The sequence below is a fragment of the Takifugu rubripes genome, chromosome 7 (assembly GCF_901000725.2).
Source record: "Takifugu rubripes chromosome 7, fTakRub1.2, whole genome shotgun sequence".
Classification (NCBI taxonomy): Eukaryota; Metazoa; Chordata; class Actinopteri; order Tetraodontiformes; family Tetraodontidae; genus Takifugu; species Takifugu rubripes.
Window position 1 is genome coordinate 1,179,181 of NC_042291.1, and position 16,416 is coordinate 1,195,596.

At 44.1% G+C, this 16,416-nt stretch overlaps 1 protein-coding gene and 1 long non-coding RNA gene across 3 annotated transcripts in view; one reads left to right on the forward strand and one right to left on the reverse strand.

The window, feature by feature from the left end:
• Nucleotides 1–16,416, forward strand: part of LOC101068067 (mannosyl-oligosaccharide 1,2-alpha-mannosidase IA) — a 126,648-nt gene that overhangs the window by 13,081 nt on the left and 97,151 nt on the right. The window lies entirely within an intron of this gene.
• LOC115250529 (uncharacterized) lies at nucleotides 1,873–12,607 on the reverse strand. The gene is made up of 3 exons (XR_003889100.1): nucleotides 12,456–12,607; nucleotides 2,811–2,985; nucleotides 1,873–2,003 (listed from the first exon to the last, which is right to left on the reverse strand). It is a non-coding gene; the product is annotated as an uncharacterized lncRNA (long non-coding RNA).

Consider the following 16,416-nt stretch of genomic DNA (forward strand, 5'->3'; position numbering starts at 1 on the left):
ATCCAGATCACTTTAACTCTGTGCTTACAGCACAGGCAATCCTTCCTTTGTCGATTCTACTCGGGTGTCCCACTTTTTTGTCGAGCACGACGCGCCACCTCCCATGCGATTAAAGGGAGGATGAGAGGTCGAGCGTGCCTGGAGGTTACACAGATTTCTGCAGGTTCACTAGATTTAGGATGGATCTTATACTGTATAAAATAACCTCTTTGTAACAAGACGGTCAAGAGGAAAGTCAAAGGCAGCTTTATGTGTTTATGTTTGTTTGTTTTATTAATTTGCAGCATCATTTAACAGCAAAATTACACCACAATAGAGAACATAATGCAGTCTGCCGTTGGAGGTTTTTTTTTGCTGTAAAATGTGAAGGTAATGCTTCTTCTGTACGATAATATGGCCAGAGTGCACCGGTCAAAGTGATCTAAAAGCTTCCACTCAGTATAATGTGGAGTACATTATGGTGGGAATGACTAGCAGCTGAGTGGGCAGTTGAATGAGTCAGATGACGTTGGGACCTTAGCAGCAGAGGTTAGCAGGCGTGTGTGAAACGCTGGGACTGTAGTGACGAAAGAGGTTAGCTGAGTAGTCGCAACACGGAGATTAATCAGATGGATGAGTGGAGGATTAAGCAGCTGTCATGGCGACAAGCAGTTATTTTCATGATGTCTGCCGGCTTGATGTAAATTTGGATCTCTCCCTTCATTTAGCTTGTTTACATCTTCACCGTATGGACGCAATTAGCCAATTTGGTTTGGCTAATAGCGGCTAAAATCTTAAAAGCGTTGTGAGCCTGATCCTACTCAAGATTCTGTTTCACAGCGTAGCTTTGTCCCGAGTTTGCCACCAGAACCCCCACGATGGTGCTGAATCAGCCTCTTTTAGCAATTCACCATCTGCACATGGATGTTAATGTCCCCCAGGGGTGTGCAGTATCCTGACAGGCATTAGCATCGTGATATATTGTTTTGGTATTCTTGCTGCATCACCAAGCTAATCTAAATGAGGTTATCCTCTGACGGTCTGGTACGTAAACGCCCATATTCACACGTTTATTTATGCATGATTGCAGGCTCACCCATTTCTTTTCCAGCCACCCCATGTCCTGACAAAAAAAATAACATTTTAATCTCACTAACAAGCATTTTTGGCGTTTTAAGGGACAAATGTTACAATCGAATAGTGATTATTTATGCCCTGTTTCTGAGCTTTGTGTGGGACTCTTTGTCATATGTCAGAAATTGATCTCCATAAATAGAACACTCATACATTATGGAAGCATCCCAAATCCCAAACTGAAAATCAAGGAGTGAGCCTTTTTGAAATTTGGGCGTAGTGTTTTCTCTTACCGTCCCTCCATTCTGCAGTGTGGTACTTTAAAATCTGCAGTCAGATTATAGGTAAGATCCAGCTGCAGGCAAAAGGAAGGGTGGAAATAAGCGAAGACTTATAGAGAGCCTCACTTCCCAAGGTGTTTTAAGGTCAGGAAGGGATTTTGTGGGGAGAAATAAAAAATAAATAATTTTGGAAGGATTTAATCATTGCCTGGAGCTGGTCTTGCACTGTATTATTATAGCACTATAGCACCCTCCATATATCCTTTCCACAATATAGTATCGCAGATGCAAGATTAGCTCCAAATATGCAGTTCTGCTTCAGATTTGCAGTTCATCGAATCCTGGATCTAATTGCTGGGGGGCAGAAATATGAGGTCTTCTCCCCGATTCTGAAACATGAAAGAAAAAGGGGACATATCCGAGATGGCGTTTTCCAGAGATTACAAGCCTGTGCGCGTCAGCTGCTGCATTCTGCTGTTTCATCCTCAGGCTGGTCTCACATATCAAGGTTAAAGGTCGGCTCACACTCATCCACCAAAGTGAAAACAGTGCAGGAATCAGTGATTGGAATTTCCTGCGGTCTGTTGTTGACACCGCAAAGGTCCGTGAGAGTAATGTCTGAAAAAGTGCCCTCTCAGCACTCTGAATTCATTCTGCTTGGAATGCTGCCTGGATGTGAAGAAAACAATTGAGATTTATGAGTCTTGTGGATGTGCACTAACATTCTGCTTTTCTTAGCTAAACCCGGGCTATAATTTGCCCCTCCCCCCTCCTCTGTCATTCACTCTTCCCTCACAGTCCCGCCGCCTTTCTAACTCCCTCCATTCCATGTGTTGAAGGCCCTTCTGCTATGATGAATCATCTGGATTGAATACAGTTTTCGAGCTTCGGAGATTAAGAGAACAATTCATCATATTTAAACCCAGTGTCACAGCACTTACAGTAAATCACTTTAGTGTTATAATATAGCCAATGAGTAAAATACTAAAGGTACATAGTGAGATTGATGCTAGAGAACACTGGATTGGGTTGATTGGACCTCCTTCTCCTGCTAATTTTGGATTTGCTGCCAAGGCTTAGCGTGGCTAATTTCCTGCATTTATGACCCAGCTCTCCTGTATTAAAGCGATATTATGGAGTGTGCCTGCTTCTGATGCTGTTAATGATTGAATGCTAAAGATGAACAAACCTTTCTATTCAGGCTTGTTCAGGCACACGCTACAGTAGAGTTAATACCAGCGTATGGTACTACAGTAAAGCTTTGCTTCTACTCCACGGATACGCACCCGATTCTGTTGGAAGGTGCAGATTTTTGAATAAAACTCTCTTTAGCTTCATTATAAAGTGCTAACATCCATGGCTATATAAGCACATGTGTAGCCCCCCCCCCCCCCGTCCCCCCCGCCTTTCTTTAGTGTGCCTTTGTTGTAGCACATGTATGAATGTGTATCACTTTGGCAGTTTATTTCCACTTACCTATTATCCTTTCCTTTGAAATGAAACCCAAGTAGAGAGGAATAATGACTCAGGAGAAACAGGTACTCCTCCGATTCCCATTTCACCTTTTTTTTTTTCAAATACAAAGATTTCTCTGGTCCAGGTTTTCCCGACAGCACCAACGCCGCTGCTGCTGGGCCTCAGAATGTCGGTGCTGTAAAAACAACAGAGATCAATAAGACCAATTCCTGACAGGTCAGCAGCTGGCGCTCAAGTGATTCACTAGGAAGGATAAGGACGCTTCTGCTTGTAAATGTATCGCTTTGCTTGACCATTCTCTCTCTCTCTTCTTCTACATAGTAATCAACTAAATATCTCTATTGTGAGCAACAATTCTGAGATCTTTTGGCAATCCTGTGCCACAAGATCATGTGTTGGGCCCTTTTCCTTCACCTAGTGTGGAAAATAAGGAGTTTTGTCCAGGAGAATGCATTCATTCACTTCACTCACCTTTCATTTTCAGTTTGTCCATAATGTGTTCACACTCGTAAATTTTCACCATTACTTATGGTGAAATAAGTAATTTTTAAAAACCTATCATTGATATTAGTATCATACTCATTGTATTATTATTATTATTATATATATTTTTTTCCCCTCATAAATCTACACCCACCTCATGACAACATCCCAAACCCGGATTTTAAGAATTCTTCGCAAATTACTAAAAAAGAAAAGCTGGAATCCACAAGTATTCAGACGCCCTGCTGTCACACTCATGTGACTCAGGAGCCCCCGTTTCTTTTGTTCTTTTGCTTTGAGATGGTCCAACATCATCAGATTCCATCTGTGGTGAATTAAAGGGTTTTTGGCCTTATTTTCAAGGCACACACCTGTCTAAATATCAGCTCGTGGTGCAGATCAGAGCAAAAAAGGAGGTCCAAAGAACTTCCTCGTGAGCTCAGAGACAGTCCTGACCCATCTGGACAAGGCTAGGGAAAGAAACGGCTTAATTTCTTGTTTCTAAGAGCTCAGTGACCTCCATAATCATATGAAAGAAGTTTGGGTCAACTGGGACTCTTGAAGAAGATCAGAACTGAGCATGGTAATGGAGAAAGTTTCAGACCCACAAGCACTGTTGCAGCTTTGCACCATGACTGACCAACAGGAGAAAAAGACACGTGAAAAATCCAAAACACATCTGAAGGACTCCTTGCCTGTGAGCAACTCTGTGTGTAGATTGATAACGGGAAAACAGTGTTTTCTTTTTATCTTGACAGCAGGCTTCTCTGTAAGAGATAGTTGAAATTTTAAGAGCGTGCGGATACTTTTCATAGCCGCTGTATATTCAGCATGTTCTAGCTCCATGTTGAGTTGTGGGATGATGGAGATTGTTGTGTTTTGACATGGTCTTTTTGTGAGGAGATGAAGGAAGAGCTTCTCTTGGGGGGTTGTTTTTGAAATAGCGGTTTTGGCCTGTATTTACATTTCCAGCATGTTGCTAATGAGTTGACAGATTAATTATAGTCTCCCTGTGCTGATTCGTTCTATCAGCATCAACTCTGAGAGCAGGCGCACGTTAAAGGGCAGAATAAAAGCTTAACGCCGGGAGACGGCTGCTGGACAAGTAAGGTTTAGCAAGAGGATGCACATGCGTCTTCTGTCCTAAAGGAAAACATGGGAGTAAGGTTTTAATTTCTACGAGGATTATCCAAATGTTTCAGGGGAATGAGCGACCTCTCCAATCTGTGCAGCGTTAGATTGCACAGATCCCCGCGGCGTCGGTGTGGGAGAGTGTGTCTTTTCACTTGCTAAATTTCGCTAATGAGCAAGTCGAGTGTTCCACTATGTGGATGACACATCCCCCCATCTATCCGCCGGGGGAATTGGCTGTGAAATCCAGGGAGAGTTGCTAGTTCAGGTCATTTATGCAGCGAGTCTATATTTACAGAACCTCAGACTGGATTCATTAGGCGTGGTAAGGTAGATGAAAGGGTTCCTCCATCACAGAAGCAACGTAAAGAGCTCCAACTACACACATAGTGTTTCATAGGAAGCTGAATGTCTTACAGATTGTGATGATACTGGTCGACCTGGAGGTCACCCGTGCCAAATAAGTTGTCTTTCAATCAGTTTTGTCTCCGCTTTAATGTTCAGTGCCATCACAGCGTGAATGTCATGTGCCTTGGTGGCGTCTTACTGCGTCACTTCGCCTCAGAGATGGAGGTTTTAATGACAATTTTGTGTCCAGTGGCAGGGGTTGGGATACGTTGTCTGTAAAAGATACTATACAGGCTCTGTATCACCGAGCCGTCTGATTGGGCGGCTGTGTCCAGGTGAAGAATTCTCGCTTTAGGAGCCTTTCCAATTACAGAAGAAGCAGTGTGGAAGCGGTCGCTTGCGTGTCGAGCACAGGCCATTCCCCGGCGGGTCGATGTGAGCAGGATAAGGGAAAGCTGCGCTTGCACTTGTGGCATCGAGGCCATTAATGCGTGACAAACTGTCCGCCCGGTCTAATTGTGAAAGTGCAGCGTGTAAACACAGCTGGCTGCAGTGGGGATTTCAAAACTGTCTAAACCCTTTCTTATTTGCATTCTTTGGTTTTTGTTCTTTCCATGCTGCTCGGTGTTTGAGAATGCATGAACAAACAGAGGGCATCGTGCACCGCTCGCCGACAAAGCAGAATCAGTGGGAAGCTGGAGTAGTATGTTGTGCAATTTCCTGATATTCTCTATTAAATAGCTTTCTCTTCCTTGGCAGTTCCAGGCAGTTCTTCTCCATCTGTCTCATTATTGAGCTTTTTCCCTCCGCAAAGAGATTTTTTATTCATGACTGAAGCAGGTGTGTGTCAAAGGGAACAGACAGATATCATTTAAACAGCTTTTTAAAAAAAAATAAACCGTCTATCAGAGTCAGTTGGTTGGACAGACAACAATTAGGGGCTAAGTTTTTCGCCATTAAAGCGGCTAAAGCCCACGGTGTCCGCGTTTGCCTCTCCGAGTGCAGTTTATAACCGGTTGGATGCGCCCTGTTGGAAGCCACCTACTGCCTCATGCTACCCAACATGCACGGCTCCTGTTACGACGGTATAATCTATATCCTCAGGCCTAATTTGTTGGAATGACAAAAACAGTGCTCATCTCCAAGGACAGTACTAGAAGCCCTTAATCTGCTAAACACAAAGCATTTAACATCATCAATGTTGTTCTTTTTTTTCTCCAGTCTGTTCACGTCAACTCTGATTAATCTTCGACTCTCTTCTTGTGTTCTGTGCATTTGTCTCCCTGTCTCACCGTTTCGTGGCAAAAGTGACAGATTCAGTGACAGGGTGCAACGTGAGGCAATTTATTAGAGTAATACAGAAAGTCGTCTTTCTCAGAAAGATGAATGGGCTCCTATCACGAGACTGAGTGAATGAGACAAGAGATGAGCAAACACAGAGTATTAGTGGTCATGGGAGGGGACGCTAGGCAGTGATACCCAGCCTGTCTCTGTTCTGCCTCTCAAAGGCCACGACTTTTTTTCCCACTCCAACGACATCTCTAGCTGGCGCGGACTAGAATGAGAAGCGTCTGCACTCGTTTCTGCCCGACACTGATACAAAATCAACCCAACCCCCAGCGAGGGAAAAGTAGGAAGGCAGACAAAGGCAGCCATTGTTTTACCCTCAGCTTGGTGAGGGGGTGGATGTCTAACATGGCACATACCTCAAAAACAAGTCTGAGGGGGGCCTCTGCACCGCTCTCACACGCAATACGGTGAATGAGAACCCAGTTATTAGAGCAAGGGCTTCTGGGAGCCCGAGTGGGGAGGCAAGTTATTCATGCGACCTTGATCGGGGCGTCGCCTCACTTGGAAACAGCATCGTTCTTCCTGGTCGCTGTGCTTGTACGTGTTTGGTTTTCAGTTATGTCCCACGGTGTTGATACTTAAAATCACGGAGGTGAGTGAGTGAAGAGGGTCGGGAAGGCTCGGGTTCCAAACCGCCATGCGAAAGTCCCATGTGCTGCTGGAGTGACATCACTGACGCTTTTGTTGCTACCCCTGGTGAGCACCAATCAGCCCGGCTCCGCCTGCTACGGGAAAGCAGGCTTTTGTGCTCTGCGGCCGGGCAGCGCATGTGTTTTTCTCATTTGCCTGTGGGCACTTTTCAGTACATGTAAGCCGTTCAGGAAACAAGATGCTGCGGTTAAAAAACGATAACAGACATAAGCTGTCACATCCTGAACTCTCCAGCTGTTCGGTTGGCATCTTGTGACATCCCCAGTGTGCTATTTGTGTATCACGCTGCTTCTTTGACATGGTAAAAAAAAAAGAAAACAAGAAACCCTCCATGAATTCACTTAATACATTCCATTCAAGATAATCCACCTTGGATGCCTGCAGAAGCCAAATTGTGCCGACGGTGGCACGAAAACTTGACACCGTCTAAGCCGTGGGATGTTGTTTTCACTGGTTGTCTGAGTCACTGCGACGCTACCTTTTCTCTGATAGCATCAAAACTTTAAGAACAAAAGGGGAAAGACAGATGAGCCAGCGGTAGCTCAGCTGGGCCGAGTTGAGGGTTCTCGGTTCAACGTGGTAGATGTTCTGTTAGTGGTAGAAGGGACACCTTCAGAGCACTGTCAAGGTAGGTTGAGCAAGGTACCGAAGCCCCAGCTGCAGCCTGGATAGGCACAGCAGCCCCCCTCCACGAGCCTGAAGGGGACATAGTGGACAAGAAAAAGAAAGAAAGAAAGAAAGAAAGAAAGAACATAAACCTGGTGATTTTCAGTAGATCCATCCAGCCATCCTGATGCAACCAGAGGTCCTTTTTAGTCTGACACTAAGTCTTTCAAGCCCGCCCCCATGTGGTTCGCTGCGATTACACCAGTACGCGCTGCTTTTTACAATGAGCAGCCGTTGTCCGTTACAGAAAGCGGCTGTAGTTTCAATAAATGTAGAACTGCTTTTGGACGCCCTTATTTTCGATGTCCTTACTGCCAGTAGTGTAATTGTAGTGTCAGCTGGCCTGAGTGTGCATGCATTAACCGTGCATCAGGAAGGGCAATGGCCTGTAGTAACTCTAACCCCTGCCTGCAGACGGCACCTCTATAAGCATTATTAATTAATGAGACGGTAGCCAGAGATGGGGATCGGAGATGCTCACTCTTCATTTTGTGAGGAATAAATATCTTGCAGAGGCACCTTTTTGAGGTTTCTGCTTCCCAGGTACAGGAGAGTCCCGGGTTTGCTCTGGTAAAGCCTCTCATCCCTCATAGAGCTTTCTGGTCACATCTGACTTTGGCTAATCTGGGGATTGACGGGGACTCATTCAAAGTACACTTACAATGGCAGCTCTTGGAGGGATTATGAAGGGTGTGAGAGCACGCAGCTGAATCGGGTCGACTCGAGACGTTGATTCAGCTCACTGGCTTTACCCTCCCGTCACCTTCTCTGCTGTCACTCTGTATGATGTTTGCTGCTCTAGAAAGGTGCTATACCTGGTATTTTTGCTGTCCTCTGTGGCTTCTGGCTGGCTGATCCTGAAATGTTTTCTTCCATTGCCAGAAATGATCTTCATTTCTTTCCTGATGTCACGTTTCACCTTGTTTCCACCACCGTTAAAAGTACAGAAGACCCTTAGCCCATCTGGTTTTACTGACAGGCTCTTTTCTCTCTGTGGCCTTCAAAAATGCTCCCAAATGAAGGTTCAGTGGCCTCTGGCGCTTTCACCCGTGGCAACTGTGAATCATTCACAGCGTTTAAAGTTAATGTCCTCACCTGGCTCTTTGTATGTGTGTATTTTCTGGTATTCTCCAATCATGTTTACCCTGCAGCTTAAACGGAGCTTTAAGAGAATTGAGCCTTGGGGATTTCCACTAATTATACAATTGTTTAAAAATGTATTTATAGTTTAGGAGAAGGAAAAAACAGAACCCTCGTGAGAATACAACACATCTTCCATGCAGTCACATGATCTACAAACAACAATGCTAAATTTGCATCTTACATTCATGCCTGTCGCCTACTTTTTGAGCCTTTATTTTAAAAAAAAGAAAAGAAACATAAGCAGTAAAGCTTAAGATGTCACATCAGTGCTGTATTTATTTCTTTGTTGTAGCCGGTAAAATATTCAGGACAACTAAGCATCTGCTTTAAGTCCCCCGTTCAAAGATGACATAGGTGATGATTTGATCTGTTATTCTCATATGAGCCTCAGAAGAAACCTGATGTCAGCAGTTTTATACCGTCATAAAACAATTGAGGAAAGAACAGACCCACATTTTTTTAAATAAATGTTTATCTTAAAGATCCAAACTCAAAACCAGAGTTATTGGTGTAATTATGTATAATTACACCAACACCAACTGAACTGCTGGTTGTAAATTGCAGCCAAAGCTTATAGCAAGGTTACTTTGGCAAGATGCTTCACATAAACTGTATAAGAAATATAACTTGTTAAGGACATCTCAAGCAAACTCCAAGTGCAAAGTGTAAAGACAGTTGAGACCGAAGCAATCAGACAAAAGCACTGGCAAAAACAACTTTGCAGTTTGCAGCTACACTATCTACATGCAAACTACTGTCCTCAGTAAGACCGAGTATCAAGAAAAGTGAGATCAGGTTTGAGCAGCTGCGCCCCAGCAGAGCGGGAATCATGCCTGACATGAAAGTGTCCCCATTTTTTCTGCATGTGGGAGGTTCTCAGTGTTACGTACGGGTGTATTCTATCTCTATTTTTGCATATCAATCCCTCTTGAATGCTAAAATGGTTGGGAGTTTTATTTCTTTAACATCGTTAACTCAATGGCAGGGTGAAAATCTACTGAGCGCATTTTATATTTTATAAAACAAAATTTTAAGTCCCAATTATGCTTGCTGAGATGATTTCCAACATTTGCTTTACGATATGGCTAATGTAGCCTTGAGCTGTTAGCCTCGGCATCGACAGTCACCAGGTTATAGAAATGTGGGCAGCGATTCTGTAGCTTTATCTTCAGAATTTAGTTTCTTCCTCAACTTTGGGTCTTCTGGTCTCACTTAAGGAGATTAATAAGATTTAGTCTGGCCTCTTGTTGTACCGTGAAGGCTTTAGAAATCTCTCTCCAGACCGTAAATTAGGGAAAGGTTCTCACCTAAAAGTTTCTTTCAAATGTAGCTACAGGCAGGGAAACGTGGTTTCTGTTCGTTCAGCGGGTCTGTGGAAACCGGACCTCTTCAAGATTGTGAGATTGAGACAACAGTTGGATTTTTAGTTAAACTACCGTCCCACGGGGCTCTCTCTTAAAACTCTATCATTCAGCTCCTTTACTTTCTTCGCACACCGCTCCGAGCCTCTATACCCCTAATTAAAAAGTGCTTTCTCTCCTCGAGGCTCAGTGTGTGAAGCGTGTCAGAGGATGTATATCAGTGTGTTATTTATGTCTCTCAGCTAGAAGAGCGAGAACCATAAAAAGAAAATGATAAAAGAAACTACCACATCCTTAAATTTAAATACTAATTTCTCTTATTTATTTCTTAATTAAAAAAAAAATAAATCCTGACAATAGTAAATCAATAGTTGTTAAATAATCAAAGCCACATGGTGTTCAGTTCCTTTTAGTTAAAGCCACATTGATCTAAAATTACCAGCATGTTGCTATTCCTGCTGTTTATTCATTATTATTTCTGTTAATTAAAAAAGCTGCATTAGTGAGAGGATAGCACGGATCACAACATATGTTTGCTGTATTTAATCTCCCACCCACGCATGCAGGACATTCAGGAGCTATTCAGCACAGCCTGCAGCTCCAGCGGCATTACTCCTAAAGACGACTCCATTAGTCTTGTTTGGCCTCAGCGCCACACAAACAAACTACGGAGGCGTCTCTTTCATTAGCGACGTGCATGCAGTGACGGTGCATGCTTTCATTCTCGGCTGTTGATCTTTTTGCCCAATTTTGATGTTCCGTGTGGACGGAACCGGGTTGGTGGTCGAAGCCTCGTCTTCTTAACCGCTTCATCCCTTTCGGGGTCACGGGGACGGTACACAGTGGGTGGATGAGCCACCAGATCATCGCAGGGCCCTATGCGATCATTTGTGGGTTCGCTACCTTGCTCAAGGGTAGCTCGACAGTGCTCTGGCCCCTTCCCCCATCACCTTCCATGTTTTTTCTGCCCTGGGGGCTTGAACCAAGAACCCTCCGCTTCTCAGCTCGGTTCCCAACAGACGGGGTTCCGACTGCCCGAGGCTGCTTTTCGAGGTGGCCGAAGCAAAGTTTGTTTCACAGTAGTTTGGACACTGATGCAAATAAACTGATATCAATTTCCACACATGTAAACATACACAAGTATCGTTCCTTTGGTGTTATATCAGATTTACTCAGGGAGGCTGGAGGGTTTGGTGAAAGTAACTGTGATCTGATGCCGCCAGCTCATAGGGAGAGGTCTTCCCTCTTCTCCGAGCCCTATTCCCAATGGGAGCCCCAGGCTCCTGTGAAATAACAGCACCAGTGAGGTAGCTGTTGTGGGCTTGTTTTACCTCTGATGTCGGGTTGCTCTTCCCCCGCAGGTTTGTTCGCGTAGCCTCTGTTTTTTTGAATGAGGCACGCTTTAAGAATGGCTTTCGGATTAGATGCAGTCTGGAGTGAATTTCCAGGGTTGCCAATGTCTTACTGAGTTTAATTCTCTAAACACTGTCATTAGTTGTGCAACTATTTGCCCTTTAGACCACGGGGTTGCCGTGCCAGCAGCATTATATGAGACCATAAACAGAAAATTCTGGTTGCTGAGGGGAACATACATTTGTGTCCATGTGAAGGCGTCGCAGTTTGCTCCAAAGTACATTAGACCGTGTTGTGTGGAGGACATTCTGATAATTAGCCGTGCACAGAGACGTGGCCGGCAGGTCACGCTGCATAATTTGGCCCAGGTGTAGGCCAAGCGCAAAGCTGTTAGCGACCAGCACTGCTAGTTTTTCCATGATGGTTTTCCTGTCAGGAGCTGTTGTTGGCCGCCTCGTCAAGAGGTGCTTCACAATATCTTTCTCGTCCAATTGTTTTTCCCATTTTCCTTAAGGTCAAACTTGTTTGGTTTCTCTTCTTCTTTCTTTTTTTTTTTGCCTTTGCTAGAGCGATGATGCATAGGGGTTGTCAAACAGTTGTCAACGCGCAGCGAGGAGAAAAAACACAAAACAGAACAACAGAAGTCTAAAAGATGACCAGAGTTTAACATCATGGCTCATCCAAGCAAAAACTCTTGACATTTTAGTTATCTGCTGATGCTGTTTGTCCCCCATTTCCGTTGCTTTAAAGCTCATGTTGGCTCCTTTCACCAGCGTGTGAAGCTAAATGTGTATGACAGAGACAAAAATCAGGCGAGCGTGAATGTCAGAAACGGATTTAGTGCAGTTTGAAGACTAAATCATCAGCTCTGTTCATCCATAAGGTCTTCATATTTTAGTACTGGCTGAAAGGTTTCACATTACACATCGCATACATTACATGTTATTAAATGACAAATTAGTTGCGCAATTTCACTGTTCACATTTCTGAACTTTACCCCTTCCAGTCTGTGCTTAATTAGACAAGACCCTGGACAGGTTCTCTCTTAATATATTGTTTAAATATAGTTTCTCCTTTCATAATATTCAACAGAAAAGTACTTAATGTTAATAAATTAGCATATATAAATCAATATGGAATTCTTGAAATCAACGTTTACCTTTATTTGATCTCCCTTTGTTCTGTTTCAAGGTGCCCTCTGCTGGTCTCTGTGATCACTCCTTACAATACATTGATTTGAACTTGACTGGGCAGAAGCATTTTGTCATCAGTCACAGGTGACACGCATCTAAATCTCAGCTCGGTCTATTGCGGCATAGTCCCGGGGCTATTTTGAACACACAGAAGTACGAGGCTGCTCAGAAAGAGATATAACCCCCCCCCCCCCCCCAAAAAAAAAGACGAGAGCGTCAACAAGAGAGGTTCACTGAGCAAAGAAAAACAGAGAGTGCAAACAGCATCCTCCAGGATCAGGCCAGTCTAGGAGGTGAATTATGTACCAAACAGTGTGTAAACAACCTAAACCTAAAACAGATCCCAGTTTAGCCCCCTCTGGACTTTTTCATTCATTTGAATAAATGAGCTGGGAGTTTGAACTCAAATGCAGGATAGCCACAGATTTGCTTGCTATGAGTAAATCTGAGACCACGCAGAGCAACCTTACCCGAGGTGATCATTATAATTCCTGTCTGCCTGACCTTAGCTGTCTGTATCCTTAAGGCATAAGACTGGCTTGCTGTCACCTCTTAGAGACAGATCATTTAACATGGGCAACAAAACAGCTATTAGTCTGCCTTAGCTTTGCTAACCTGTTAGCCTAGACAAGGAGTCTGGTCAGAGGTCATTAAGGGCAACACAAGAGGAACAATAGGGAGGAATGTGATAAATACTGTAACTGCATGACAGTAAATATCCCCAGAAGTTTAGCCAAAACATCTCCATGGCCCTCTACTGATTGACAAATCCAAAATTGTACAGCCTAATTTTTATAAAAATGCATGTTTTCTTGTCTCTTGTCCTCATACTATTTTTCTCATTGAATTATCTGATATTGAGATGATTTAGTTTGCATAGAGTGCATGCAAGTGGAGAGGAATTTTATTTAATGTTACAGATGGCGATCATTAACCATTATGCATATAAACCAACTGATGCAGAACTCCCCCCAGGGTCTGTATTCTCGAGGGGGTGTTTTTCTTTTGCACCTCCAGTGGGAAGTGTGAAGTGAACTAAGCTGCCCTGAGCGTATTTAATAATCACATCTTCTTCCTTTACAACTACATTTAACAGGACTTTACCTTGTGTTGATCCATCTGTTCCTATTAACCTTCATTTCCATATCCATGAATTATTTTTTGAGCTTATATACACTTTTGGCCAACTGATGTAGATTTACTTCGCTAACTTAGGAAGGAGCTGATGGGATTTGGTTGTAGGCGCTCCGAAAGGCCAACCTTCAGCAGAACTCTAGAGTAATTCCTCTGGTACTTTCAAATAAATGAATCCAACCTTTTCCATGTCAACTCATCGGTTATCGTCGGTTCAGCCATTTCAGTACAAATCATCCTTTCCCCCTTCCTGAAATGCTTTAAATGCTTACAGCAGCCCATTTGTATTCTTGAAAGCAATCCAGTACAGCAACGTTGCCCCAAGGACTTTGTCAAATGAGGATCTCCTTTAGCCGAGGGGGCCACCAAACATTTCTGCTTTCAACTGTTCTACAAGAGAGTAACAGAGGAGCTGCAGAGGACCCGTCACACCTTATCTATCTGACCCCTCAGCTGACCTCTGACCTCGGTGAGCCAGCCCACTGGGGGTTAGTGATGCAAAACACCTCAGGAAGGGTGTTTCCTGCTAGAGGCTGAAAGTGTGTAATAAAGATTTGAATACTGATTTGTATCAATGAGCTTTGCGATTTGTTTTCCAGTCATATTCTGCATATGTGCGATGTGCAGCTGCACCCTTGAAACACGTGCACAAAGAAGGCCCACTCCAACTGGCTCCAGGTGTTTCAGATATTTTAAAGAAAACATATTGAGAATATTCAACAGTCATTTTGAATGTCGCCAGACAGCTTGTTTGCTCAGACTCCTGAGGCCTCGTTGTTCTTCAGCTCTCATATATTTTCCCTGGATGTCTGACCCCTCTGATTTGTCCCAGGAAATCAGAAAAGATTAGACTTTGGAATGGCTGAAGACCACATGACCTCTTGACCTTTCAGGGTTTACCATGTGACAGAAATAGATTTGAAAAGCAGCAAAGGTTCTAACAAACTACAATTATTTCTAAATAACGCAGTGAGGTCACCAAACAAAATAACTTAACAGTCTGAACTGTAAAGGTATCAGCCAGAAGTGCTGCTTTATCGGGGAGGTTTTGCTCTCCTCGGTGTTTGGGACAGCGTGAGTCACATGGGTCATCGTTGGTTATCATATCTGAGGCCAGCAGGCTGAGGCTGGTCAAGGGTCCCGATGACTGTGTGACCGTCATCAGTCTGGCCTGGAGGCAGCCGCGTGCCCAGACCTCCGCTTGCTCCCCGTAGCTGCGCAGTCATTAGCTCGAGTGGGCCAGCGGTCTCGCCTCCCGTCCAGCAGAATTAATAATATAAAAGAGGTCACAGCAGGGGGTAATTTTGTGTGTATGGTGGCAGATTGTTTGTGTGTGTGGGTGTGTGTGTTTTGTGTGTTTAGAAGAAGCTTATTTGCTCAACATTAAAGGGCTTGTTTGGACCATCTAATAGGCCAACATAGAGACAAGATATTTAATAGATGTCATGAAACTTGGACATTGGTAGAGCAATAAAGAGAGTAAAGATTTGTGCATGCAAAGAAAGTAGCAGAGTAGTTCAGACGAGCTGATAGCAATAGCTCTCCACCATCCATCCATCATCCATCCATCATCCATCCATCCATCATCCATCCATCATCCATCCATCCATCCATCCATCATCCATCCATCATCCATCCATCATCATCATCCATCATCCATCCATCATCCATCCATCCATCCATCCATCCATCCATCCATCCATCCATCCATCATCCATCCATCATCCATCATCCATCCATCCATCCATCATCCATCCATCCATCCATCATCCATCCATCCATCCATCCATCCATCCATCATCCATCATCCATCCATCCATCCATCCATCCATCATCCATCATCCACCCACCCACCCATCATCCATCCATCATCCATCATCCATCATCCATCCATCATCCATCCATCCATCCATCATCCACCCACCCACCCATCATCCATCCATCATCCATCCATCATCAATCCATCCATCCATCATCCATCCATCATCCATCCATCCATCCATCCACCATCCATCCATCATCCCTCCATCATCCCTCCATCATCCATCCATCATCCATCCATCCATCATCCATCCATCATCCATCCATCATCCATCATCCACCCACCCACCCATCCATCCATCCATCCATCCATCCATCCATCATCCACCCATCCATCCATCCATCATCCATCCATCATCCATCCACCATCCATCATCCATCCATCCATCATCCATCATCCATCCATCATCCTTTCATCATCCATCCATCCATCATCCATCATCCATCATCCATCCATCCATCCATCATCCATCATCCACCCACCCACCCATCATCCATCCATCATCCATCCATCCATCCATCCATCCATCCATCCATCCATCCATCCATCCATCATCCATCCATCCATCCATCCATCCATCATCCATCCATCATCCATCCATCCATCCATCCATCATCCACCCACCCACCCACCCACCCACCCATCCATCCATCCATCCATCCATCCATCCATCCATCCATCCATCCATCCATCCATCCATCCATCCATCATCAATCCACCCACCCATCCATCCATCCATCATCCATCCATCCGTCCGTCTGTTCCACCAATGAGTTGGTCAGATAATAATGATCCGAGTGGATTTTTCTGGAGGAAGGTTCTTGATACAATAGCTGGTTGCTTGGTTCTTTTAAATCCTCTTTCAAACTGTCCTGGAGTTAAGAAACTGACTCATCAGATGTTTTGTGTTTCCTTGTCAGCAACGTCCTGATGTGTGTATAATCTGCTTCTGAGCGGCGAAAGATTTAAGA